A 27,077-nucleotide genomic window follows, 5' to 3' on the forward strand; every position below is an offset into this window, starting at 1 on the left:
ACCTTCTTAAAAAGAATTCAGTGAACATGATACAACTATTCCTTGGTGATTTCAGGGTCATCATATGCACATGAGTCCAGGACACAACAGCAGGCATAGCTATAGTTATAAATGAGTGTGATACAGGAGCTAAGAGCTGCTGATCCCAGGAGTTAATCAGAACTTTCCTCTTGCCTCCTTGAACTGGATAGATGAACAGATAGATGGATGGACAGACAGATGAAAAGAGAGACAGATATAAATAGCCCTTTCTGGCCTTTTCCTGTTCTTCCCATCCCACCTATGAACTATCGACCACCTGTGTGACAACTGTGCTCTGAATGAGCACAAAACTGCCTTTAGTTATGATGGAGGTACAGGTGGGGCCTCGTCCTGCTGAGCACCCTGTCTCCTCGGAGGCAGGGTCAGCACTCACCACCCTTTCCTCACCTGAGGTTCCGCACAGGTCACACCTGCCTTTCTAATCTCTGCCCACTACTCAGCTGCTCATCACACTTCTCACATTACAGTACGTGGGAAATGCCTAGCAGCGTGCTGTCACAGAGCAGGCCGATCTTGGATCTGACACTGTCCCCCTCTCTGCATCTTTTGCATGACCAGGGTGACGCAGACGGCTCCTCTTGGCGAATGGCAAACCAACAAATCACACACCATCACTTTGTGCGCATGTCAGTGAATCAAGTTTCCTTTCTTTCTTTCATCCTGAATAAGATACTCCCTATGTTTGTAATCACTCATTTGTGACAGAATAGTTTAGTAGCTTAAAATTTCCTTATTATCTTCATAAGTTTTTCTCAACCCAGTGGTTCTAACTTAATAAAATAGGCACTTATTTATTTATATTTTTATGAATAGTTTATATCTCGATTATAATGACTAATTCTGGCTCTGAGCTATGTTATCCCGGGCATGCGATCTGAGCTTTCCAGAGGCAGTCTGAACGCATTCTGAGGCTGCTGCCTCTCCTCCGAGGGGGACGGACCTACGGAATAGGTGGGAGCACGGGGCTTAGATCTCAAAGGCAAAACAACAATAAAGCGTGACACATGTAGCATCTGATTATTTCTCTCCATATAACTTTATACTTGCAACTTAAAAAAAAGGTTCTTCTCTTATTTCTAACATAAACCATGCCATGCAATCCTTTTATTTTAATCTCCCTGTGGGCTCTCATTAAAGCTAGCACATATACTATAATTGCATTATAACTATTAGTGATAACTAATAGTGATAACTGTTACATTATTATGGTGTAAAAATTAATGGAAAGTAGATCAACACAAGCATTAAAACTGAACATTACAAAAAACAAAACAAAAACACATTACTCCACTATACTTTTAGGGTCTTTATTTCTATAAGAATTGTTTCTGTCTCCTGCTCATCCATACAAGAGCCAGATAAATTAGTCTCTGGTTCCAAACATCTTTACTAATAGAGCTGTTTTATCAGAAAATACTTCCTATTATTCTCCCAGGTTTAAATTTTTACACTCTCTCATAACAAGCATATGAAAATCCCAATGTTTCACTTTGACCTATTTCAAATTTATGTGGCAGAGTCCCAAACGCTGGGAATTGTGAAGTGCCTGTTCTTAGCTCATGATATCAACTATCTGCCCTGGCCATCAGGACAGGGTCCAGATATTTCTCCAATGTGATACTATAAAGTCAAAGTGCTCTGGGCACTTATGTAATGATTTTGCGAACATTTGCAGATAATAAATGGATTCTAGCTTTTTTAAAACTAGGGCCCATCTAATCACATGCTTATCAATACTTTTCTTGTGCTATGGATTCAACTGTACATTTCTGTACCTTGCTCAGTCTTGCCTCTTTCTCTCTCTCTCTCTCTCTCTCTTACACACACACACACACACACACACACACACACACTCACACACACACACACTCTGCCAAACTGAATTTGAATCATGTGGGTATTCCAAAACAGCTAAAGGTTTGGTACCCAATCAAAACGGTATTTTTTTTAAGTATTTACTCAACATTTATTAAATAGAGTTGGGTAACATTAATTTTCTATTAAGAAAAGTATATATTTCTTTATGGTTAGTTAACAGAGTTAGTTCATGCACTGAATAAACATATCACTTTCACTTGTTTTAACCTCTTTCTTTTCACAATTTTTTGGTCTGTCATAACCAGACAGTGTTAGCTACTCACACTCATGAGGGCAGAGGTAACTCACACTGATGTAGTTACAATGTTACAAAATAAATTTCAAAGTTCTTTTGTTTGTTCATTTGTTTGTATGTTATCAAAACATTCCCCACTTTCCCTGGCCCCTTTTTTCAGTTCAGTTTCCTTTTATGATTTATCAAACCAAGCAAATTCTTGTAAAGCACACTAACAACTTGTAAATTTATAATCACTCATTTCCAATAAAAAGAACTATTTAAAATACTGAGTACAAAAATTTCAACTGACTGTGAATCACCGAATTCAGGTGATTCTAAACTAGGACCGTGGCGAGGCTTGTAGTAAGTCTGTGCAAAATATTCAGCAGCAATGGTTCAGCAATGCCAACAATTTTTATTTTTGTGAAAATATTCAGTAGAGATAGTTCAACAATGGCAACAATTCTTGTAACCTTATTCCCACCCGGGGAGGGAGTGGGAATAAACTGTCTTGCCAGTTGCCTAAATGTTACATGTTGAAACCTGAGTTAACAGGTGCCACCTTTCCCTTTTACACCAATAATATTCTACTGGCATGCAGTGGGGCTCGGGACTCCGCCATCCTTTAGTCAAGCTCTGTCCACCCAGACATGCACATGCGTCCACAGATCCATCTGTTAGGCACCAAGAATTATAATACTTCCACAAGTAACCCTTCAGTCTCAATGTTTAAATGTTAAATGCTAAATATACATTCAAGGATTTGAATCAAGATACTTGCAAACACGACTCAGTCACAGATCTGGTTCAGCCTTGTCTGAATGTCATAATACATCAGTCATTTTAAAATGTATTTATAGCGAGACAAAGCAAGTCACCATCCATGTGGTCTCAAAGGTCAACTTAGATGATCAAGACCTATGACACACTCCGTAGTATGGCTGACTCTCCAACCTTACTAAGAATACAGACATCCCCCCTTACCCACAGGGGTACATTTCAATACCCAGAATGGATGCCTGAAACGTAAACCTTATATATACTATAAATTTTTCTATGTATACATATGCTTTCCAGCTTCTCTTTGGCATATCTGAACTGCTAACATCACTACTCTTTGCAATTTGGGGATGTTATCAAGTAAATTAAAGGTTACTTGAAAACAAGCACTGTGACACTATGACAGTAGATCTGACCACTTATATGGTTGTTTAAGTGGCTAAAGGGCAGGCAGATACGGTTTGGATACTCTAAAGGGATGATTCATGTCCCAGACAGGACTGAACTGGATAGCATGAGCTTTCTTAACATTATTCAGAATAGCATGCAATTTAAAACATAAATCTTTTATATCTGGAATTTTCCATTTAGTATTTTTGCACCACAATTGTCCACAGGTAACTGAAACCACAGAAAGCAAAACTGCAGATGAGGGGTGAACTACTGAATAAATCTCTGACATTTAAAATACCTTCAGTCAGTGATGTTAGCTACTTGGGAAAACATGTGGCAGCCTGTAATTTAGAGGGAGAGCCAGTTCAATTTTAAATCATTATTTCTAGTGCATTCCAGCAATGCTTCTTTTGTAAAGCTACTTTGCACAATAGTGCTAGCAGCCACAGAATGTGACTTAACAATAATTACTTGTACAGTTTTCAAAACAAGTGAGCCTCCCAGCAGCAGGGAGCCTTGCCCAGAGGCCTGGGCTTGCCCCTGGCATGGGAACTTGCTCTTCTGCATGTGTTCCAGCAGTGTCACATTGCTCTCCAGCCTGCTAATGCACTGGGCTCATAAGCAGGTGCCCTAAATGCTCTCCAAGATTCTGATGTTATATTCAGAGTAGACACTTTCTTTTCCTTTTTACCAATTCTGCAGGGTTTTGTTTTTCAGTAATTCATATCCAATCAATCACTGTCAATAGTCACCTTCATGTGAATGTTAATACTGCATTATTAAAAAATTCCTGCTAATCTGTGTTATGGAGAGAGTTGAGGAGGGGTGACTTTAGGAAGGCGGCCAAAGGAAAACCATTTCAACTACTCTGGAAGCTGGCCCCTATGAAACAGCCCTGGGCAGGCTCATTTTGAATAAAACGGAGGGGATTACAGCTGGAAGAGCAAACAAAGTAGATCTCACAGTGACCAGCAGGTTAACAGTAGCAGAAAGTATTGTAAATAAAAACACAGATGTGTCCTGCATGAATTACACTCATACTCTTGTAAGTCATTAGTTAAGGAGCGCCATATTTGAGAAACGGAGTTCTTCTGGATGACTGAAAAAGATCTGGAAGGGAACTGGTTATCACTGACACATAGTTCTAAATGGATAGAAATAACCTATCACAGCTATAAAGGACAATTTTTTTTTTCTAAAGGCTCAGAAATAGAATTATAGCTACTTTCCAAAAAGGATAAAAAGAAAGCAGACTTAATGACTTTTGGAAGGTTTTTATCCAAGAATTCCATGTAAAGTAAATTTGAAATGAATGCTTTCAGAGGAACTTGTTATATAAAAAAAATAATCTGGCCAATTAACTATCATAAATTATCCTCAGTGTTTTTCTCATCAAGACTTTTATGATGTTTCCCAAAATAAATCAGTAGCATTTTGATCCATGGATCACACTCCAGCCCAGTAGTTTGCCCATAAATATATTACAATAAATTTCCTTTCCCATCATCTCTCACCCTTTTACTCACCTCTTCAATGTCCTCAAGAATGCTTACTCAATCTGTAGTTGCAAAAAAATATTACACCTTCCATTTTGTAATAGATATTTCTGAATGATAAATACTATTCTTAAAAAATATTTCTGTGATAGTAAAAATTTACACTATTTAATAATAAAATACCTTAATGAATTTTATTACCAATTAATGTTGATAGTTGATAATATTTATCTTAATAGATTTTATTTTTTGCTAAATCATATACAAAAATTAATATTTACAGTCAAAAATTGGTTCTCAGAGTGCATCATATCAATTCCAGTAAAATAAGACTCTCAGAAATCTGTAATATTTATTTATTTTTATTTATTTTTTTGTATTTTTCTGAAGCTGGAAATGGGGAGAGACAGTCAGACAGACCACCCAACCACCAGGGGCGACGCTCTGCCCACCAGGGGCAACACTCTGCCCACCAGGGGGCGATGCTCTGCCCCTCCGGGGTGTCACTCTGCCAGGACCAGAGCCACTCTAGTGCCTGGGGCAGAGGCCAAGGAGCCATCCCCAGCACCCGGGCCATCTTTGCTCCAATGGAGCCTCGGCTGCAGGAGGGGAAGAGAGAGACAGAGAGGAAGGAGGGGGTGGGGGTGGAGAAGCAAATGGGCGCTTCTCCTATGTGCCCTGGCCGGGAATCGAACCCTGGTCCCCCGCACGCCAGGCCGACGCTCTACCGCTGAGCCAACCGGCCAGGGCCAGAAATCTGTAATATTTATATAGTTAAATATGGTTCAGCCTGTTAATAAGTACAAAATTTCTTTTTATGGTGATTAAAATGTTATAAAATTAGATTATAATAATGGTTACACAACTCTGTACATATGTTAAAAACCACTGAAATACATACCTTAAATGGATGAACTTCATGGTATGCAAATTATACTTCATCAAAGTTATTTTAAAAATGGGTAAATCAATTTTACTAAGTCTGTTTTTGAAAAGGGAAAACTGACAAACCTTTAGCTAGATTAAAATAAAAAGACAAGAGTCAGGTAAACAATATTAGAAATGGAAAAAAGATATTACAACCGAGGCCACAGAAATAAATAGGATTACAGGAGATTTCTATGAGTAGCCCTGGCCAGTTGGCTCAGTGGTAGAGCATCCCTCCACTGTGTGGATGTCCTGAGTTTGATTCCTGGTCAGGGCACACAGGAGAAACACTCATCTGCTTCTCCCCTCCTCCTCTTCTCACTTTTCTCTCTCTCTCTTTCTCTCTCTCTCTCTTCTCCTTTCCTCCTGTAGATGAGGCTCAATTAGAGCGAGTTGGCCTTGGGCACTGAGGATGGCTCTGTGGTCTCAGGGGCTAAAACATGGCTCCAGATGCAAAAAAGCAAGGGCCCCAGATGGGCAGAACATCGCCCCCTAGTGGGTTTGCTGGGGGTATACCTGGTTGGGGCGCATGCAGGAGTCTGTCTCTGCCTCCCCTCCTCTCATTAAATTAAAAAAAAGAGAGAGAGAGAGATTTCTATGAGTAATCATATGCCAACAATTTGGATAACCTAGAAGAAATAAATTCCTAGAAACATACAACCAAACCAGACTGATTCATGAAGAAATAGTAACTCTGAACAGATCTATAATGAATAAGGAGGTTGATCAGTAACCAAAAAAATCCCGACACATTAAAGCGCAGGGTCAGGTGGCTTCATTGGTGAATTCTATCAAAATTTAAATAAGAACTAGGCCAATCCTTCTCAAACTCTTCCAGAAAATTGATGAGGACGGAATATTTTCAAACTCATTTGATGAGGCCAGTATTACCCTGATAACAAAGCCAGGCAAAAACACTACAAGAGCATAATACTATAAGCCAATTTTACACATAGGTGGGATATAAAACTGAGACTCCTGGACATAGAAGTGAAGTGGTTACCGGAGAAAAGGGTATGGGGAGAGGGCGGGGGAAAGGGTGTAATGAGGGACAAACATAAGGAGACAGAAAGTGATTTAGCTTTGGGTGATGGGTATACAACATAACAATTTAAATGCTATAGATATGTTTACCTGAAACCTAGGTACTCTTATTAATCAGTGTTACCCTGGTAAAGTTAATTTTCTAAATAAACTTTAAAAATTAAAAAATAAATAACTCATTATCTCTGATAAATAAACATGTAAAAATTTTCAACAAAATACTATAAAACCAAATTCAGCAGCACATTAAAAAAATTATATCCCACAATCAAATGGGATTTATCCCTGGGATGCAAGAATAATTCAACATATGAAAATCCATCAATGTGATACTTCAGATTAATAAAATGAGAAATAAAAATCACATGAAAATCACAATAGATCCTACTCAATTGTGAAAAAATGGAAAGTTTCCACTAAGATGAGGAACAACATTAGGATACCATTTCTATTCAACATAGTATTGGAAGAACTAGCCCGAGAAGTTGGGAACAAATAAAAGGCATCTAAACCAGAAAAGAAAAGATAAATAAGTATCTGTGTTTACATCTGACATGATCTCATATGTAGAAAACCCTAAAGATTCTACATATAAAAAAAAAACCTATTAGAACTAATAAATGAATTTAGCAAAGTTGTGGGATACCAAATCAACAAACAAAAATCAGTTGTATTTCTATACACTAATAACATACAATCCAAAAACAGAAATTAAGAAAACAATCCAATTTATAATAGCATGAAAAATAATAAAATAATTAGAAATAAACTTAACCAAGTCACGTACAGAGATGTGTTGTTGAATTGTGCACCTGAACCCTGTATAATTATGTTAACTAGTGACCTCCTATAAATTCCATTAAAATAAAAAGATAAAATACTGGTGGCCCACAGGTAAAAGAATGAAATTACACCCCTATCTTATACCATATACAAAAATTAACCCAAAATCCATTACAAACTTACCCATAAAACCTAATACTACAAAAGTTATAGAAGAAAACATAGGTGGAAACTTCATAACATTGGTCTGGACAATGACGTTTTGGCTATAACAAAAGCATAGGCAACAAAAGCAAAAATAGAACTACATCACGTTAAAAAGTTCCTGCACAGCAAATGAGACAGTCAACAGAATGACAAGGCAACCTACAGAATGGGCCAAATATATGCAAATGATATTATATAATAAGGAGAAATATCCAAAATCTATAAGAAATCCCTACAGCTCAATAGAAAAAAATAAACAAAAACTAAAACAACAACAAAACAGAGATAATAATTTGATTAAGAAATAGGCAACGAACTTAAATAGACATTTCTTCAAAGATGACATACAAATGGCCAACAGGTATAAGAAAAGAGACTCAAAATCGTTAATCATCAGGAAATGTAAAGGAAAACCACAGTGAAGTATATAACTTCACATCTGTTAGGATGGTCGTTATTTAAAAAGGAAATAAAAACAGAAACTAACAAGTGGGGGTGAGGCATGAATAAATTAGAACCTTGTGCGCAGCTGGTGGGGATGCACAATGGTGCAGCTACTGAGGAAAACAGTAAGGAAGATTCTCAAAAATAGAACTATTACCATACGGCCAAGCAAGTCTGCTTTGGGAGATCAATCCCAAAGAATTGAAATCAGGATCTCAACGTGATATCTACGCGCCCATGTTCAATGTAGCATTATTCATAATAGTCAAAATGTAGATCTGAAAGTTCATCAGTGGAGGAATAAGGAAAATGTAGCACACACATATACAATAGAATATTATTTAGCCATAAAAAGAAATTCTTGTCATCTGCTACAGCCTGGATGGACCTTGAGGAGACGATGATAAGTGATATAAGCCAGTCACGGATTGACAAACACCACGTGATTCCACCTACATTAGGAATCTAAAGTTGTCAAACCCAAAGAAACAGACAATGGAAGGGTGGTTGTCACGGGCTGAACGGAAGGGGGAACAAGGAGTTCTCATGGATTCAGAGTTTCAGGTTTATGAGATGAATACAGAGATCTGCTCTACGATGTGTGTTTATAGTTAATAATACTATCCTGGAGACTTACACATGTTGTTGAGAAGGTAAATATTAGGTTATGTGGGGGTGTTTGTTTGCTTTACAATTTAAAAAACATGCATCAGCTCTCCTAGGAATGCAGAATATCAAAAGTAGAAGTAACAGGGCAAGTGCTTTTCTTAGCTTCCCCTGATAGCAGCAAGTCCTATCTCTGCTACTGCTGGGCTAGTGCTCATTGGAAGGCAGCCTCGTCAGGGCTCCCGCCCGGTGCTGTTCCACCAGGAGTCTGCAGTCAGCCTCACAGCACACTGAGAGCGACACCGGGCTCCTTACCTTGGCAAGGAGGACCTGAGAAGCGCTGCCGTGGTCGGCTCCTGATGATAATCCCCAGAGGAGGTCACAGGTGGGACAGGCTGCTCACCAGAAGGCTTGTTACCACACAACAGCACGCCCTACGCCCTGAAATAGAAGCACCAACAATTCAGTCTTTTTCTCTAAACATTTAAATTCCCGAAAGAACTTAGTACTTACTGCCTCACCTGTGCTTCTGATGGCAGGACAAATACAACAGTCTGCCTGTCACTGTACTCATAAACAGTCCCCCACAGTAATGGGGGGAAAAGTTGTGTATATCTCAGCACTGGCTCACTTATGCTCGCTCTTACTCTCTAGTGCTCATCTGCTCTCCTTGGCTGTGTCACTTGTTCCATGTAATCTAGATCCTACACTTGCATTCCTGGTTACATAATCACCAGCTGCCCCTATGAGCCACTAGACCGGAACAAGCAGTCTCCTACATATGGAGGCACCTCCCCACTTCTGAGGCGGGGATGCTGGGACAGATTAGATTGCCATGTGCCAAGTGTGGTCTGCAGGCCGGCGACAGCGGCATCTCGGGGGAGCTTGCTAACATACAGAGAAATCCCACGGGAGCTTTCTAAACATGCAGAACACTAGACCCCACTCCACAAGTAACGAATGACAACCTGCATTTTAACAAGATCCCTAGATGATTTGGATATACATTAAAGTCTGAGAAGCCCTGGTAAGAATCTAAATATATCTTAAAGCTAGAGTACAGAATTGGGGGGAGAGGGTTAGGGACTAGAGTACAAGGTTATTTATGGGAGTAAATAAATAATACCAATCAAAATAATACCAATAGTGCATATTTATTAAATGAATGATTTACTTTCTTTAAAATAGGAGAAATAAATGAATCCAATTATTATATGTATGGGGTCCTAAAACATCAGTGAGTTTAACAGCCTTCCACAGTAACAGTTAAATACATATTCTGTTTTTGTATTTTAATGAATCTGTTTCCATAAGCTATCTTTAAATTGTATTAGTAACACATCAGTGTGTTATTATAACAACAATAGCAACAATTCCCCTCCAAAAGAGAGGAACTAGGGTGTAAGCCAACGGAGCTAAGATCTTAATAGATGAATTCTGCATGAAGTGAAGGAAACCTAAGTGCCAGGGCCCCTCATTGCCACAGGCCCCCCCAACAACCAGGAATGAACATTATACTTAATACTGTGTTCTTTTTCTTGTAACAACAAGCTCAAAAATGATATAACTTTAAAACTCCATAAAACTGAGACCATTCCTAATCTAGTGATTATAAAAACTATTCGTAAGTTTGGAGTATACAAGACTTTAGTTTCTTTCAATATACTAGGAAATACTTAGAATTACATCAGTACCATTCAATTTATACCGAATATAACTTAAATAAAGGATGATCTAAAAATAATTCTCGCCTGACCAGACGGTGGCGCAGTGGATAGAGCGTCGGACTGGGATGCAGAGAACCCGGGTTCAAGACCCCGAGATCGCCAGCTTGAGTGAGGGCTCATCTGGTTTGAGGAAAAGCCCACCAGCTTGGACCCAAGGTCGCTAGCTCCAGAAAGGGGTTACTTGGTCTGCTGAAAGCCCGCGGTCAAGGCACATATGAGAAAGCAATCAATGAACAACTAAGGTGTTGCAACGCGCAATGAAAAACTAATGATTGATGCTTCTCATCTCTCTCCGTTCCTGTCTGTCTGTCCCTGTCTATCCCTCTCTCTGACTCACTCTCTGTCTCTGTAAAAAATAAATAAATAATTAAAAATTAAAAATAATTCTCATCCATAAGAAAGAACTCTTTGCAATAAGATTCATATTTTTTAATATTACCATTTAATGCTATTAAACTTAACAAACATACGGTTTATTCGCATCTCTCTTCCCTTTCTACTTTCCTCCCATTTCAACTAAAAATATCTAATTAATGCTAAAGGAGGAGGGAAATTAACTGGAGGAAAATACAAAAATAATTTTCAGGTGTTTTTGTTTACTTTTGTTTTATTATATCTCTAGGTGTTCAAAAGTAATATATGTACCATTATTTTTTTAGAAATACAAAATGGAAAATGGAAATTAAAAAATCACAGAAAAACCTAGATAAATTCTGCTGACATTTTATGTGTTTTAGTGACTACTGTTTCAAACTGTTTAGATACAGACTCTTCTTTTTTGTTTTAAGCAAGAGAGAGATAGACAGGAAGGGAGAGAGATGAGAAGCATTAACTCATAGTTGCAGCACTTTAGTTGTTCATTGATTGCTTCTACTAAGTGCCTTGGCTGGGTGGGTTCCAGCCAAACCAGTGACCCCTTGCTCAAGCCAGCAACCTTGACCTCAAGCTAGTGACCTTTGGGCTCAAGCCAGCAACCATGGGATCATATCAGTGATCCCATGCTCAAAACAGCAAACCCCACACTCAAGCCAGGTCGACACTTTATCCATTGCACCACCACTGGTCAGACTACATACATATAAATGTTTTAAAAAATGTGACCTTGAATGTGTGTGTGTGTTAATATGAGAGAAATATATGTGGAAATTGCTATTTTTTGTCACCAAGCTGTTCACTTAACTTCCTACACAAATAAAAGTAGCTCTGCTTCAATATATCTGGTGACAACATATTCTGAATGTACCATTATTAAACAAACTCCCAAATGGTGGGCATTTACTTTGTATCAGATTTTTCACTTTTATAAATAAAGCTACTGTGTATATAATTATAAATGTTCCCTTGTATAATTTTCTCATTCTGTTCTTAAGATAAATTAGTTTAAGAAAATTGTTGAAGTTGCCTTTTGAAAACTTTTACCATATATATTGTGTGATCAAAATAAAACTTCATTTTTTGTTTTGTTTTTCTTTTTTTTTTAATTTTTTTTCCATTTTAGAGAGGAGAGGGAGAGACAGAGAGAGAGAGAGAGGAGAGACAGAGAGAGAGACGGGGGTAGGAGCAGGAAGCATCAACTCCCATATGTGCCTTGACCAGGTAAGCCCAGGGTTTCGAACCGGCGTCCTCAGCATTTCCAGGTCGACGCTTTATCCACTGCGCCACCACAGGTCAGGCTCAGGTTTGTTTTTGTTTTGTTTTGTTTTTCTTTTTTAATTTTTTTTTTTTCATTTTAGAGAGGAGAGGGAGAGACAGAGAGAGAGAGAGGGAAAAACTTCATTTTTTAAAAAAGTCGTTGCCCATATGACACTGAAAAATTTTGTTTGTATGCTTGCCTTTAAAACCACTTTATTAAAGTAAACTATGCGCCCTGGCCGGTTGGCTCAGCGGTAGAGCGTCGGCCTAGCGTGCGGAGGACCCGGGTTCGATTCCCGGCCAGGGCACACAGGAGAAGCGCCCATTTGCTTCTCCACCCCTCCGCCGCGCTTTCCTCACTGTCTCTCTCTTCCCCTCCCGCAGCCAAGGCTCCATTGGAGCAAAGATGGCCCGGGCGCTGGGGATGGCTCTGTGGCCTTTGCCCCAGGCGCTAGAGTGGCTCTGGTCGCAACATGGCGACGCCCAGGATGGGCAGAGCATCGCCCCCTGGTGGGCAGAGCGTCGCCCCTGGTGGGCGTGCCGGGTGTATCCCGGTCGGGCGCATGCGGGAGTCTGTCTGACTGTCTCTCCCTGTTTCCAGCTTCAGAAAAATGGAAAAAAAAAAAAAAATAAAAAAAATAAAAAAAAAAATATTAAAGTAAACTATGCGTACAGAGCAGTATATGCTTTGTGATCAAGCATACAGCTGAACCACCTGAACCACCTATGCTCCCCCGCGGGACTCAGAACATTAGCAGCATCATGAAGGCTCCGCATGACCCTGCCAGTCATATTCCATCCTTCCTCTTGAAAAGTAACAACTACACTAACATTTAACACCATAGATTGGTTCTGAAAATAGCTTCTTTGGCTCAACATTATACCCATGAGAGTTATCAATGCTCTTCTTTGTATCGGTGGTTTACTCGTTTTTGTTGATGTGTAGCAATGAATTATATGAATATACTGCAGTTTCTTTTTCCACTCTCTTGTTCACAGGAATTTTATCACTTGATATGCTCTATTTGGGTACCACTATTTTGGTCACAGAAAAGGGTAAACTTTGATATGACTAAATCCATCATTCTCCTTTCTGATTTTTAGTGCTGTGCTTTTTGAAACTTTTCTTATCCCAAGATAATAAAAGGTTGACCTATATTTTATTCTGCTTTTCATTTTTCACTTTTTACATTTATATCTTCACATTTAAAATTTATTGGGCTATAAGAGCTAAGTGGTTGTATGACTGTGTTTACCCTCTGTCAGTGGCCGGTTTTTTCAAGATCCTCTATGAAATAACCCATTATTTCCCCCTAATTTCTTAAATATATGTCCATTATTATCTGCTAAATTCCCATATAAACTCTGTAGTTTTAAATCATTTTTTATTTTTTAATTACAGTTGACATACTATATTATATTAGTTTCAGGTGTATAATCCAGTGATTAGACATCACATAATGTACTAAGTGATCACCCTGATAAGCCTCCTACCCATCTGACACCATACAGAGTTATTAGATAATTGACTGTGCTCTATGCTGCCCTTTACGTCCCCATGACTCTTCTGGAACAACCCATTTGTACTTCTTATCCCTTCACCTTGTTCACTCATCCCCCCAACAACCTCTCCACCTGGCAACCCTCAAAATGTTCCCTATATCCATCAGTCTGCTTCTGTTTTGCTTGTTGGTTTATTTTGTTTTTTAGATTCAATTATTGATAGAGATGTATTTATTGGCATTTTATTGTTCATATTTTTTCTCTTTATTTTTTCTTCTTCTTAAAGAAGACCATTTACCATTTCATGTAATACTGGTTTGGTATTATATGAAATATTTTTCTTGTCTGGGAGGCTCTTTAAATGTCCTTTGATTCTAAATGGTAGTTCTATCGGTTAGTTATCTTGGTTGTAGGTCCCTGCTTCTCATCACTGAATGTTTCTTGCCATTTCCTTCCTGCCTGCAGTGTTTCTGTTGAGAAATTAGCTTCTGGGAGCTCCCTGGTATGTAATTAACTGCTTTTCTCTTGCTGTTTTAAAGATTCTTTGTCTTTAATCTTTTGCATTTTAATTATGATGTGTCTTCATGTGGCCTCTGATGGTTCGCCTTGTTTGGGATCCTCCATGCTTCCTGGACTTGTACATCTGATTCTTTCACCAGGTTAGTGAAGTTTTCCGTCATTATATTTTTCAAATAGGCTTTCAATTTCTTGCTCTCTCTATTCTCCTTCTGGCACCCTCAAGATGCAAATTTTGGTACACTTGAAGTTGTCCCAGAGCCCCTTATGCTGCTACCTTCCTTTTTTGTTTTTTTGTTTGTTTGTTTTTTGTTTGTGTGTTTGTTTTTGCTATTCTGATTGGGCGCTTTTTGCTTCCTTATATTCCAAATTGCTGATTTGATTTTTGGCTTCATCAACTCTACTGTTGATTCCTTGTCAATTATTCTTCATTCCAGTTAGTGCAGTGGTCGGCAAACTGTGACTCGCGAGCCACATGCAGCTCTTAGGCCAGCTTAGGAGCACCCTAATTAAGTTAATAACACTATACCTACCTATAGAGTTTAAGTTTAAAAAATCTGGCTTTCAAAAGAAATTTCAATCATTGTACTGTTGATACTTCGCTCTGTTGACTAATGAGTTTGCCGACCACTGAGTTAGTGTATACTTCATTTTCTGACTAGCTCTTTTTTATGGTTTCTATGTCCTCCTAAGTTCCCTGAACATCTGTATTCCAGTGATTTGAACTCTGTATTTGGTAGTTGGCTTGCTTCCATTTCGTTTAGTTCTTTTTCTGGAGATGTCCCTTATGCTTTCGTTTCTTTGTCTCCACATTTTGGCTGCTTCCCTATGTGTGTTTCTGTGTATTAGGTAGAGCTGCTACATCACCCAGACGTGGTAGAGTGGCTTTGTGTAGGAAGTGTCCTGTAGGGCCCAGTGGCACAGCCTCCCCAGTCATCTGAGCCGGGCGCTCCAGGTGCACTGCTGTGTGGCTGTCAGCAATGTTCTGTGAGCCTTGACTGATGTTGGCATCCCTGGGAGATACTGAGCCCCACCCCCCAGGTTGATCAGCTGCCACCACAGTGGAGGAGCTGCTATGTAGGAGTCAACCCTACGGAGCAAGACTGGCTTCAGTGAGGCTTTGATGCTCACCTAGTCTGCTGCTTGAATGTGTCACTCGTCAAGGTGGTAGGGTTATAATCTGACATGCTCTGAAGCTGCTGTCCATCAGGTGCACTGGCTCTTGGGCCTCCCAGGAGGTACAAGGTCAGCCACTGCCTATGCCCTGCCTGGGGTCACCTGGCACAAGTTACAAAGCGATGTGCAGATGAATGCTACTTGTACTGAGCTTGGCAGTGTGCAGTGTACAGGAGACACCAAGCTGTAAACCAAGGCCAGTTGCTGCCAGTGCCAGGCCTGGGGCCAATTAGCAAGAGGTACGAGGTATGCAGAGACCAGATGCTGCTTGTTTGAGAGATTTTAGAAAAGTACAAAGAATGAGACAAGAAAGGTCATTTGTAGAAAAGCCCCTGGCAACAGCTTTGGTGGGCTGGCAAATTGGGTGGAGCAGGGTTTCAGGGAATCACCTGGTCAGGGGAACGGTGTGAGCCAGGTTGACGAAGACTCAGATATGGCTCCCACCTGCTGGCTCTTTGGGGTTGGGGTCTCAGAAAGGAAACAATGGCCTCCGCCACCACTTTTTCTGAGAGAAAGCTGCCTCCACTACCCCCCCTCTCCCCTCCCTGTCCTTGTCTCGATGCCAGACAATCCAGTTCCTGCCCAGATGAAGGAGCTGCTTTCCAGCTGCTGCCCCAGTGCTGGAGCTCAAAGGCAGACTTTAAAATGGCCTTTCAAGCCCTGGCTGGTTGGCTCAGCAGTGGAGTGTTGGCCCAGCGAGTGGAAGTTCCAGGTTCGATTTCTGGTCATGGCACACAGGAGAAGAGATCATCTGCTTCTCCACCCCTTCTCCCATTCTAGTGCTCTCTCTCTCTCTCTCTCTCTCTCTCTCCCCCTCCTACAGTCATGGCTTGAATGGTTCAAGCAAAGTTGGCCCCAGGTACTGAGGATGACTCCATGGCCTCACCTCAGGTGCTAAAATGGCTCTGTTCTGAGCAACAGAGCAGTGGTCTGAGATGGGCAAGAATTGCCACTTGCCGGGTGGATCCCAGTCAGGGCACATTCAGGAGTCTGTCTCTGCCTTCCCCCTTCTCACTTAATAAATAAATTTAAAAAAAAGAAAAATAAAAAAGACAGCCCTTCAAGAGGAGCTGCCTGGGAACTCCTGCAGCCCTTCATCTCACTCAGCCACAGTTTCTGCTGGTTTTTTCTGTCAGGGGATATGGGGACTTCTGTAACTGGTCCTGGTGCCCTGAGCTGGGAGGCTTCCACTCAGCTAGATTTCAGGAGGTTCTGAATGATGGTTCATATACACACCTGTGTAATTTAATATGCCTTTAAAGTAGCATGCTGTAACACAAAGCTAGAGTTTGCATTTTATATGAATCAACAGGCTTGTGTTATTTCATTCTTTGTAATGTCTGTATTGTATCTCTGTACAATTTTTTAGTGGCTGCTCTTGGTATCACATATATACATAATGTGTAGTCTATTGGTGGCGTCATTTTACCAGTTCAAGTAAAGTACAGAAAACTTACCTACTTTTTTACCCTTTACCTCTCCTATTTAAAATATAACTGTGCTAAATATTCCTTTACATTTATTAGCTAACTCAGATAGTGTTATAATTGATACCTTAATTACCAAATACAATTTAGAAAACTCAAGAGACAGAAAGCCTAATGTATTTACCCATACTTTCGTTTAACATGTTCCTTGTTCCTGATTTCCAAATGTCCCTTTTTTATTGTTTCCTTTCTGTTCAAATATCTTCCTCAAACCAATTTTGTATGGAAGGTCTGTATAGTGTCTAATTCTCCTAGTATTTCCTCATTCTGAGAGTATCTTGATTTCCCCTGTGTTCCTGAAGGATATTTTCACTATGTTTAGGATTATGAGTTAACAGTTCTTTCTGCACTTGAAAGATATTGTGCCATTTCTTCTGATGAGAAATTTGCTGTCCTTCTAATTGTTTTTCTCCTGTGAAGTTTTGTTTTCTCAGGTTGCTTTCAAGAAGTTTCCTTGAAAATTGTTTTCAGAAGGTTAACTGGTATAGATTTCATTGTGCTCATTCTGGTTGGGATTTAATCAGGCTCTTGATTCTGATGGTTTATGTCTCTTATTAAATTTTGAAAGTTTTCAGCCATGTATATGTATTACATACATATATGAATATACATATATTTTTACTATTATAATTTTAAGTACTTTTTCAGCACTATCCTCTTCTCCTTTCCTTTTGGTATTTCAATGCTATGTATATTAGACCTTCTGCTATAAATCCACAAGTCCCTGAGGCTCTCCTCCTTGTTTGTTTGTTTTTCTTTTTCCATTCCACTTTTTCTCTGCCGTTCAGATTGAGTACATTTCTATCATTCTGTCTTCCAGTTCACTGAATCTTTCCTCTATCAACTCCTTTCTGATGCTGATCTTATTCACAGAATTCTCTATTTCATTTATGTATTTTCAGTTCTAGTATTTCCATATGGAACTTCTTTAAAATTTATATTGCCTTGCTGAGACTTCATATTTCTTTGCTAGGGATTTTACATTTTCATTTCTTTTAAGAGTGTTCATAGTTGCTTGGTGAAGCATTTGCAATATGGCTGCTTTAAAATCTGGAGGATAAAGGTGACCATCATTTCAATGTTGGTATCTATTGAATTTCTTTTTTCTTACAATTAAAGATGTTCTAGATTCTTGGTATGAGGAGTGGTTTTCAACTGAAACCTAAACATTTTTGTATTATGCTCCGAGACTCTGGATCTTATTTAAACCTTCTGTTTTGATTGGTTTTCTCTGACACTTATCTAACATTACTGTCAACTAAAGATGGAAGTCCAAGTTCCTCAGTTGGCCTCCACTTCCATCCAAGTGGGAGTTTCTCATTACTGTTGAGTGGGCTAGGGAATTGGACTCCCCCTGTGGTCTCCTAATGCTGAGCTGAGAGTGGCTTCATTACCATGGTGGGCCATGGTGAAAGTCCTAAGTCTCTTCAAGGTCTCTTCTGTCACAATCTCAGTAGGAAGGGGCAGGGGTACCTACTTTTTCCAGATGGAGGTAGAAGTCAAGATGCCCCAAGTAAACTCCATTAAGATTGCAGCAAGAAAGAGAGAAGGAGAAACTCATTACTGACCGTGGAGATGAAAGTCCTGGCTCCCTACTTGGTCCCTGGCACCATTACAGCAGGAATATTGATACAACCCCCGGAAGGTATATATTGAGACTCCCCACTCAGCGTTTCCTGGCATGGGTGAGATGCAGCCAGGTTTTGCTTGGTTTTTGGTGGTGTGGAAATGCTATTCTCTAAAATGGTTCTATCTTGCTAAGGTATCTTTTACTTTTATGGATCAAAAGAGTAAACATTCCTGTGGCTTTTTTTTGTTTGTTTTTGGTAGCCATGGGAATTTCCAGGTTGCTGGCTTCTTCAGTATCAAGTCTTGGATTTGTGAGGCAAAAAATGAAATTTAGGGAACACACCACTGGGTCGTTCTTCTGGTCCTGATGTCCCTAATCAGTCTGCCTCCTTCTCTTTTTCAGAATCTTGTACTTGTTCTCTATATAATGTCCTGGGCTTATATTTGTACTTAGTGAAAGGAATAGGAAAAAGTATATCTATTCCAATTACCCAGAAATAGAAGTCTGCATTTTTCTCTTTTTTTTTTAACTGACTGCATTTTTTTTTAGAGAGACAAAAAGAAGGGGTTGGTGGGGGGGGGGGGGGGGGGAGAGAGAGAGAGAGAGAGAGAGAGAGAGAAGCATCCATTTGTTGTTCCACTTAGTTGTACATTCATGGTTGCTTTCCATAGGTAACCTGACCAGGGATCAAACTCACAGCCTTGTTGCTTGGAGATGATGCTCTAATCAACTGAGCCAGCTGTTCAGGGCTAAAAATCTGCATTTTTAATTTAACTTATTATTAGCTATTACTTAACTGCCTTGCATAGATGTTATACCAATTTATACTTCCAGAGGATCGATCTTGCAGTTTTTATTGCAGAAATTGCTCTTTGAGGTCTATCTTTGCCCTCCCATCTAATTTCCCCAGGTTATAGGGATTCTATGCCTGCCATTTTAGAATCAGCTTGAGATTCCTTATAGGAAATTCTTTCTTATTGGGTAGAAAAGAACCGCCCACAAATGGCTGCCATTCAGAAGCGAGCTTCCCACAGATGCTCTCCTTTCATCTGCCTGCCTTCCCTGCCCATCCCTGCTTATCCAGTCTAAATGCTCTTAGTGGAGCTTTTCTTTTCTTTTTTTTTTTTTTTTTGCATTTTTCTGAAGCTGGAAACAGGGAGAGACAGTCAGACAGACTCCCGCATGCGCCCGACCGGGATCCACCCGGCACGCCCACCAGGGGCGATGCTCTGCCCACCAGGGGGCGATGCTCTGCCCATCCGGGGCATCGCTATGTCACAACCAGAGCCACTCTAGGGCCTGGGGCAGAGGCCAAGGAGCCATCCCCAGCACCCGGGCCAACTTTGCTCCAATGGAGCCTTGGCTGCGGGAGGGGAAGAGAGAGACAGAGATGAAGGAGACGGGGAGGGGTGGAGAAGCAGATGGACGCGTCTCCTGTGTGCCCGGCCGGGAATCGAACCCGGGACTTCTGCATGCCAGGCCGATGCTCTACCACTGAGCCAACCGGCCAGGGCCAATGGAGCTTTTCTAAATGTCCTCCACTTACAGACATAAACACTACACAAAGTCCTGGGAAGAGAAATTTTATTCCAATTCCTGCTGTCCTCTTTTAATGAATTTATATCAGACTATATTTGGCAAAACTTCCTTGACATTGGTAGAATTCTCTAGTCTCACCATCCTCCTGCCACTGTTTATACTTCTCATTGTCTTAGTCAGCATCTTGGAGAACATGTGTGCATGAGCTTCCATCTCTCAGAGAGCCTCAAGTGGGCACGTTTTATCAGTAGATTCTTTTCAGAGGCAGAAATTCCCAACACATGTGAGTAATGAAGAATGAACAACAGCAATTTTGTTAGATAACTATCCATGTTCACTCTGTCCTCATGCTTGATAAGACCACACATTAGGCCCTGGCCAGCTGGCTCAGTGGTAGAGCGTCGGCCTGGCGTGCAGAAGTCCCAGGTTCGATTCCTGGCCAGGGCACACAGAAGAAGCACCCATCTGCTTCTCCACCCCTCTCCCTCTCCTTCCTCTCTGTCTCTCTCTTCCCCTCCCGCAGCTAAGGCTCCATTAGAGCAAAGATGGCCTGGGCACTGAGGATGGCTCTATGGCCTCTGCCTCAGGCGCTAGAATGGCTCTGGTTGCAACAGAGCAACACCCCAGATGAGCAGAGCATTGCCCCCTGGTGGGCATGCCGGGTGGATCCTGGTTGGGCGAATGTGGGAGTCTGTCTGACTGCCTCCCCGTTTCCAACTTCAGGAGGAAAAAAAAAAAAGACCACACATTAATGTCCAGATATGTTTGCCTCATTGTCTTTAAATGCTACTTTTAACATTAAATAAACCAGAAAACCCCCAAGAAGAACAAGCCAGCAACAAACTGTGGAAGCCCTATCATTTAAAACAGGAATACAATTAAAACAACCTCCCTCAGGTAAGCTTATTGTCATTAATACAGTCACCAAAATTACTTTTTCTGGGGTTTTGTTCTTTAATTCAAAATCTCAAGCTTCTGCTTTTCTCTACAAAGAATCACAAATACATGAAATAAACTTTTCATAGACCTTAGTGTATTATATGAGGATGTGTGTTTACATGTAGACACTTATTATAAAATATTTGCTCACAGTAAAATGTTTAGAAAAAAATTCATAAAAGTATGAATCACATAATATCATCTAGCTATAAACCACCATTAAATTTTCTTTGTAATTGTCCACTCTAGTTTTTTCCTATTCACTTTTTTTCTTTTTCTAAAATGGGCTCATACTATAAATGCCACTTTGAATTCCATTTTACTCACTTAACATAATAATGTTTTCCCATTTGGATAAATGGTTTTTAAAAACACAAGTCTTAAATGGCTATAATAATATTCTACCTTATGATGGTGCCATAATTTATTTAAACATTCTTTTAATTGAAGATAAGTTTCTAAATTTGTGCCATGTTTAATAACGCTGCAATGTGTATCATTTTGCATAAATCTTTGATGTATTTTTCTTAGGGTAAACTGTTAGAATTTGGATCAGTGAGTTGCAGCTACTGGCAGCACAAGCTTCCCTCCTAGAGCAAGAAATATTGCTGTGGGTCAGAGCCAAGTTCACTCTTGGCCACAGTACTGAAAAGAGATTGCAAATACTGCATCTTTCTGGCAACACACTGTTAGGGTCCTCTTCAGAGTACCTAGTTCCTTTGCATTAGTGTGGCCAGGCAAGCCTGAGGCTCCTCCAGATTACACAAAGACATACTGGCCTCCTCTTTTCCATAGAAGAGCTGCTGGGAACCAGGGAAATGGAGTCATGCATGTATTCCTTCTGGTTTGGGCCCTGCCTCTTTTCACCATTGGAGTAGTAAGGACCAAGATATGTGAAACAGTTTTTTGTAGGAAGCCCTACTTACTAATAATATACTTCAGAACTAATAAAAGAGTTTCCATGCTATAAGAAAACAGTATCTTTAAAACAAAATCAGGAACACAATATCCATATGTAAGTAAACTTTAATTATTTTTTTTCTTTTTTAGTTGGCTAAAACTTAGTAACTCCTAGTTTCCTCACACTACGTGATTGTAATGCTGTACCTCTGATCAAACTGTGTCAGTAGGCACTTTTTTGTGTGTGGCAGAGACAGAGAGAGTCAGAGAGAGGGACAGATAGGGACAGGCAGACAGGAAGGGAGAGAGATGAGAAACTTCAATTCTTCGTTGCGGCTCCTTAGTTGTTCATTGATTGCTTTCTCATATGTGCCTTGACTGGGGGGCTACAGCAGACCGAATGACCCCTTGCTCAAGCCAGCGACCTTGGGCTCAAGCTGGTGAGCCTTGCTCAAATCAGATGAGCCCACACTCAAGCTGGCGACCTCGGGGTCTCGAACCTGGGTCCTCCACATCCCAGTCTAACACTCTATCCACTGCGCCACCACCTGGTCAGGCCAGTAGGCACTTTTGAATGTTTTCTTTTCCTTAATAGATCTTGTAAGCTACTTAACTGCACAAATTTGGCTTGTCATATACCACCTTTCAGTACTAGATTCTTTAAAACAAGAATGTTTTCCATTACTCTCAAGACAAACAACAGTATTTTTACACAAAAGAAGTACTCATCTGTCAACTTACATCGAAACACCCAATTTCTATTGGCTGTTTGCTCTTCTTGAAGTGGTGTTGGCAGAGAAGAATTTACATTTTATTTACTTATGTTCTTTGTTCAGTTTTCTATTGAGGTGTTAGTTTTTTCCTTACAGATTTGAAAAATTCCTTCAAGTACTGATGATATTAACCCCATGTCATATTTGTGGCTAATATATTTCTCACTTTTAAGTGACATTTGGTTTTTTTAATGGCGTATTTCTTTTTTATCATTAAGAAATGTTTAGGCTCTGGCCGGGTTGCTCAATGGATAGAGCATCATCCCAGCATGCCCAGTCACAGGTTTGATCCCTGGTTAGAGCACATACAAGAAACAATCAATGAATGCACAACTAAATGGAACAATAAGTGGAACAAGTTGATGCTTCTCTCTCTCTCCTCCCTCACTTCCCTCCTCTCTCTCATCTCTCCTCCTTCCCCCCCTCTTTCTCTCTCTCAAAATCAATGAAAAATTTTTTAAAAAGGGAAGTGTTTACATCTAGCATATTTCAATATGTATTTTATGTTAGCATTTGCTTTAGTACACCTTCCCAAGTCTAGAACCATATTTACACATAGATATGCTTTACTTTCTTCTCCTAATTTTATTATAATTTTGCTATTTAATTATGACTTCAATTTAGTTTTGTGATTTTAAACAATTAGCAAAATATTATTTTTGAGAAATTATTTGATTCTTCATTGATTTTGATGTCATTCTATCATATTCTAGAAATTTTTATATACTGGGTCTTTTATAGCCAGCCTCCTTATTGTTCCACTGTGTTGTCTGTTGGTTCATATATGGTTTACTAGGAGTGTATCAGATATTTAATTCTTATAAGACAAGTATTATTTCTTTACCAATTAGTGCTTTTATTCTCAAAATTTTAACTAACTCACCCATTTATTCTCTACATACATTTTAGAATCAATAATTCAAGTTTCAAAATAAAAATTATCTTCAATTTTAAAGATAAGATTTAAATTTTATGATTATTAAAGATGTTAAACAGTAAAACACATATAAAGGCATTCAGTTTCACTACTAATCATAGCATTGCAGGTTATCTGTCATCTAACAAGTAAATAAAATTTTTGATGTTTAATAATCTCCATTGGTGGTCTAAATATGGGAGATATAGATATTTTCATAGCCCAATGATGAGGAAAAAATAACGGTAGCTATTCTAGAGGAAATTTGGCAGTACCTATCAAAATGCGAAACGTGTGGACCATTTGATCCAACAATTCCTCTTCTAACAATTTGTCCCATAGACATTTTTACACATGTACATAAAAACAAGGCAGTGCATTGTACCATTATTTATAACAGGCCTGTACTGAAATCCACATAGATGTCAACCTATAGGGAAAGAATAAACTACGGAGTAACCATACAATGGAATATTGCATACCTATTAAGAAGAATGAAGTAAATATATATGTAATAGTATTAAAGAAAATCTTAAGATATGTTATTAAATAAAAAGACAAGTGTCAGAACAATATGACCAATATAATGCAATATATATATATATTATATATATATCATATATATATTACTGGAAAGTTCTGTCCGTTTCTATCACAAGTTTCGACATGTAAGCACGTTTATTTGGCGCATGTGTGCCTTTCTATTTTTATCACTTAATATATACATACTGACGTAGCAAATTAACTAAAACAAAGTTGACTCACGTTAGTCTTATGTGTGAAGCGATAGTGTACCCATGGCTACTGATAAAGTTCATTTACGCCACTGTAATTTTTACGAATTTCAACAAGGAAGAAATGCTACAGAAGCATGTCTGTCGCATCCACCATATTCCCCAGACTTAGCACCCTCCGACTATCACCTGTTTTTGTCCTTACAAAATTTTTTGAAGGGCAAAAAATTAAAAAATGAAGAAGATATCAAACAAGCACTGGTTCAATTTTTCGCATCAAAATATAAAACATTTTTCAAAAATGGGATATACAAATTGCCCTCATGCTGGCAAGAAATCATTAATAATAATGGCAATTATATTATTTAATAAAGTTTATTGACGGTAAGAAAAATTTGTATTTTGTTTTATTCCAAAAATGGACAGAACTTTCCGGTAGACCTTATATATATAATTGTGTGTGTATGTGTGTGTGTAGGTAGGTATGTAATGTGTATATGTATAAAATTATTTAGAATAATAAACACTAAAAGCATAATGTCTTTATTTCTGGGGAGTTAAGTGAGATTAGAGAATATAAATATTAAAATTTCTAGTCTAAATATTTTTATATTATTTTACTTATCTACTAAAGCTTCTGTTCATGTACAATTTGCATGCTTTAAATAAAAATCTTTTAGCCTGACCAGGCGGTGGCATAGTGGATAGAGCCTTGGTCTGGGATGCGAAGACCCAAGTTCGAGACCCCAAGGTCGTCAGCTTGAGTGAGGGCTCATCTGGTTTGAGCAAAGGCTCACCAACTTGAGCCCAAGGTCGCTGGCTCGAGCAAGGGGTTACTTGGTCTGCTGAAGGCCCGCGGTCAAGGTACGTATGAGAAAGCAATCAATGAACAATTAAGGTGTTGCAATGCGCAACGAAAAACTAATGATTGATGCTTCTTATCTCTCCGTTCCTGTCGTCTGTCTCTGTCTATCCCTCTCTCTGACTCTGTCTCTGTAAAAAAAAAAAAAAAAAATCTTTTAAAACAACACTTATTCACTATAACATACCTTTCCCTGGACGGCCCATTTGGTAAGCTTTGTGTGTATTTGCTCTAAAACTGGAGGAAAGTTATCCATACTTTGAACTGGCCAACAGACAGTATCTGCGACTCCTGGCTGGCAGTACCCCATAGGTGGCAGTTTCTGGATCCTCTTTTTAGTTCTACTCTGTGGTGCAAATTGGTCTGGACACTTCTGGTGCTTAGTTAACATTCATCCTGGACTGCTTTAAATTACTAAGATTTTGTCCTTGTCATTGTGTATTTCTTAACCCCCAACCCTATCAAATGAAGAGTTAAAAAAAGCCCACCATTATCCATGCACTCAACGCTAGGTAGACAAACTCTTCTGGCCTCTACTCACATAGTCTGATGATGTGTTTCAATTTGAGGGGTGCTTACCACCAGGGATGAATTTTACTCTTCAGCTCCAGCACCACCCACTAAACAAGCCAAGTATATTTCTGGGAGTTGTAGTCTATGGAGGTTTGTAAAATGCTGGTGAAGAAGAGAAGACTGGCTACAGTATTCCGAACCTGTCATAAAGCACATGGCCCACAGCAGGTAGCTGCTCAGGCCTTCTCACTGATACAAAAGCCAACGGCTTTTAGTCTCAATGCAACTCCAGTAGCCTTGCAATCAGTAGGAACTCCTGCAGGAATTCCACAAGTGGCTATCAGTCTTATTTTCCACCAGGGCTATGTCTGTCTGTGTTTTCCTGTGCCACCACAGGTATGTACGTGGGAAGCCGGGAGAGGCTGCATCAGGCCCATCAGCCACAGGATGCCATAAACATACTCTTTTGTAAATAAAAATAAAGTCCAAAACATAATATAACAATGTTAATGGACCAAAAAGGCCATAAACAAAAAAGGTATATATGGGCAAACAGGAGCCGTAGAGCACTTTCCCAACCATGGCGGCTCTGTCGGCCACTTACTAATCAAGCACGGTGGCTCTCCAGGGCATTCGTTCTCCCCAGGCCCAAATAACCATTCATCGTGTACGTGTGCAGAGAACAGGGAAATGCTCCCGCGGCAGCTGCTCTAAGATCAGGAGCAGAGGGAGAGAAGGGAATGCAGGAAAGTACTGAGGAAACAGGGTGGCTGAAACGTGAGAGGGAGAGAAGGGAATGCAGGAAAGTACTGAGGAAACAGGGTGGCTGAAACGTGAGAGGGAACAGGGGCAGACGGGGAGGGGAGGCTTGGCCCCTGTGACGTGATGGGAGAGGAAAGGCTCCAAAGGGGGGGGGGGGTGCTGGAGAAAAACTCAAAATTATCAGAGGCAACTGAGAAGACACTCAACTTAATTTCTTTCAAACTTAAATCTGGGATTCAGGACCACCAGAAAATAGCAGGCATACACGAAAGCTAGGCTATTTATCACAGTTATCATTTCCACTGGTAAGCATTTCTTTGTTTGAACCAATGACTATTGCAAAAAAAAAAAAAGGAAATTGAAATTGAATCAACAACTCAGTTTCCAGTCATGTTCCCTGTAAAAAAAAACCAAACAAACTGAGGATAAAACACAGTAATGAAAGAATGAATACATGATTTTTTTTTCACCTTTTGACAGAGATAAATGTGCAAGAAGGCTATCTTCCACTCTTTACTTTAAATGTAGAAATATACATTCAATTCATAAACTTCCTGTAATTTCCACATGTGAGAAGTGAGAAACTACTTAAAGTTATTCAATATCGATAAAAAAATGATATATAGCAGGATTTTGTTGGTTCTTATCAGCTACTCATAGCAAGATAAGACAGCAAAAGAGAGGCTAGACTTGTAGTTGGAGGAAGTGTGT

General features: G+C 39.6%; 1 protein-coding gene across 4 annotated transcripts in view; it reads right to left on the reverse strand.

Moving 5' to 3' along the window:
* Positions 1 to 27,077, reverse strand: part of ENOX1 (ecto-NOX disulfide-thiol exchanger 1) — a 617,728-nt gene that overhangs the window by 423,997 nt on the left and 166,654 nt on the right. For all 4 annotated transcript variants that reach the window (XM_066380846.1, XM_066380849.1, XM_066380848.1 and 1 more), the window contains one exon: positions 9,133 to 9,258. The gene's annotated coding sequence lies outside the window, so the exon portion shown is untranslated. The remainder of the gene's footprint in view (positions 1 to 9,132; positions 9,259 to 27,077) is intronic.

The sequence above is a fragment of the Saccopteryx leptura genome, chromosome 4, assembly GCF_036850995.1.
Source record: "Saccopteryx leptura isolate mSacLep1 chromosome 4, mSacLep1_pri_phased_curated, whole genome shotgun sequence".
Classification (NCBI taxonomy): Eukaryota; Metazoa; Chordata; class Mammalia; order Chiroptera; family Emballonuridae; genus Saccopteryx; species Saccopteryx leptura.